Consider the following 2,907-nt stretch of genomic DNA (forward strand, 5'->3'; position numbering starts at 1 on the left):
TTTCTTGACCTTGTGTCAGCAGATTTAAAGTGCCTTGAGTGGAAAATGCCTCTGGGTGATAATCTCACCAAGAGAGAAAGGAAGGCACTTAAAGAATTAAAGGTAGCTAAGGATATTATTATTAAGAGAAGTAACAAGGGTGGAAATGTTGTAATCCTGAAAGAACAGAACTACGTGAAAGAAGTTAAACGCCAAATAGGCGACCATAGTACATATCGTAAATTAGATACTAATCCTTTTCCCACTTTGGTTAAAAAACGTAACTTTACATTATCTTTAGGAAGAGAAGCTGGCCTTTTAACTAAGAAAAAATATGAATACCTCAGGGTTGAGGAATTCAATTTTCCAACCTTCTATATAATACCTAAAATCCATAAAGATCCATTTAATCCACCAGGGAGACCAATAGTTTCTGTGATTCAGGGCCCCCTAGAAAGAACAGGTAAATATATTGATCTCTTTCTTAAAGATATGGTTCCTAATTTATCTTCCTATGAGAGAGATACCAAAGATCTCCTTGCTAAGATACAGGATTTGGAAATTGAAGAAAATTCCATCCTTGTGGGGGTGGATGTTGAATCACTTTATACGTCCATCCCACATGAATGCGGTCTCAAATCAGCCTGTCACTTCCTGGACATCTTCTATCCAGAAATGGGTGGACAGAATGAGTTAATTATTGATCTATTGGATTTTGCGTTACATCATAATTTTTTCCAGCTCAATAATAGCTTTTATCAACAGATAAGAGGAACAAGTATGGGAGCACCTTGGGCCCCAGCGTATGCATGTTTACATCTTGGATATTGGGAGGAACAATTTTATATATAGGTCACAAATGTTTCTCACTCACGTACAGATTTGGTTGAGATACATTGATAACGTGTTCCTTGTCTGGAGAGGGTCTATTGAGGAGTTGAGTCGGTTCATGAACGAGTTAAATTATAATGTATTGAATATTAAACTTATGTCCTTTTCCTTTTTGGTCCTTAATATCAGACTTGAGAATGGCAGATTAATTACTAAAACTTTTAGAAAACCTACTGCGGCTAATACATTACTTGAGGCGAGATTTCATCATCCACGTTCGTTGATTACGGGTATACCTATTTGACAGTTTCTGCATTGCTGGAGAAACTGTTCAAATATTAATGATTTTAAAATGGAGGCACAGGACCTCTATAAGAGATTTAGGGAACGTGGATACTTTTATTCTCAGTTTAGGAAGGCAAGAAATGAGCATATATTGTTGATAGGAAAACGTTGCTGTCCACAAAGGACGATGGCAATGTGGATAAACAGATTCCCCAACCAGTTAGGATGATAACCCAATATAGAGCACAATGGAAGGAAGTTAAACAGGTTTTGGAAAAACATTGGAAGATTCTTACATAGTGTTCCAATTTGGGTAGAATTGTAGGGGCTCGTCCGCAAATGATAGCTAGAATAGCACCAAATCTTGGTGACTTACTTATCCATTCTGATTATCAACCTTTAAAACAATCTACTTGGCTTACCTCACACACTAAAGAGATGTTTAGCTGTGGTAGATGTCAGATCTGTAAATTCGTAGATTGCACAGATAGAATTTCTGATTCCGATAATATGGCCCAGTATAAAATCCAAAGCCTAATTAATTATTCTACATCAAGAGTACTATATATGTTAACCTGCCCATGTAACAAAATGTATATTGGGAAAACTAAAAGGCAACTTAAAGTACGTGTAGTAGAACATTTTAGAGATATTAAATTCAATGAACCAGAAAGTAATTTTAGCTCAACACTTCTCAAGGCACCATGGAGGTAAACTAGAGGGTATTAGGGTTAAAGGAATCTATGCCCTTAATTTTCCACAGAGAAGAGGTGATTTTGATAAGGAGCTTTTAAAACGTGAAAAACATTGGATCTATAAGCTTGATACTCTATATTCTATAGGGTTAAATGTTGAACTTGATCTCCAAGTGTTTCTGCATCAATAAGGAAACAAAATAAATTGGATTAGACTAAAAAGTACTTCCTTTCCCTTCAATAGGGTATTTTCAAGTTTTTCCCTATATATGTATAGCTAAGGTATATATAACTACTTTCACTGTGATTACTGACAGGTATACATAATTATTGCTATAATGACCATTTTTTATATCTATTTACCAATGAAATGCTCTGCTGGGTTTGTCTTTGTATATAATGGGTGGAGATTGGCCTGATATAAGTAGAATTTCCAGCTATGCATTCTATTGGTCCTGACGAAGCTGAGTAAGATATGTCCATCGGCGAAACGCGTTGACGTCACACGTCAGTGACATCACTACCGGCCGGCACATTGGCGCCATACACCTAGTCCTGCAGGGGACACGGAAACACACGCTCTTGCTGGGCGTTCATCAATCTACACGTGTACCTGGATGGAGCCCGTTTGTCTACAGTCCCGATGCTGGCGGCTGCCTCCGATACTCCGGGCTTCAATCCAATAACAGGAGATATAATGCACTGTTCCTTATTCACTGTAGGGGTGGTGAGTAGAACACTATTTATACTGAAAATTAATTATGGCCCTAGGGCCTCCTCTATTTGAGGCTACATAGTGACTGCCATATTGACTATCTTTCATGTCACTTATTTATCACAGGATGGGGACATTATGCCACACTTCCTACCTCCACTATACAGCGTGGATATCCATATTCTTTCCACATCAGCCATACATTAACAGAGGCATTTAGTCTGCATGCTGGTGGTAAAGAATCCCTACACCATATTGGCAGGGCTCTGCCATTTCAACTACAGATGACGGATGTCATGTGGAGAAGTCACTATTTTTATCAAGTTTTTTCCAAAGATCCATGTTCACCCCGTGTTACATCTGGACACAGTTTTCAGCCTACCAGTCAAGATCTATCTAATT

This window comes from Staurois parvus, unplaced genomic scaffold (genome assembly GCF_062004578.1).
Source record: "Staurois parvus isolate SC_StPar_1 unplaced genomic scaffold, SC_StPar_1.0 ptg000454l, whole genome shotgun sequence".
NCBI classification, from domain to species: domain Eukaryota; kingdom Metazoa; phylum Chordata; class Amphibia; order Anura; family Ranidae; genus Staurois; species Staurois parvus.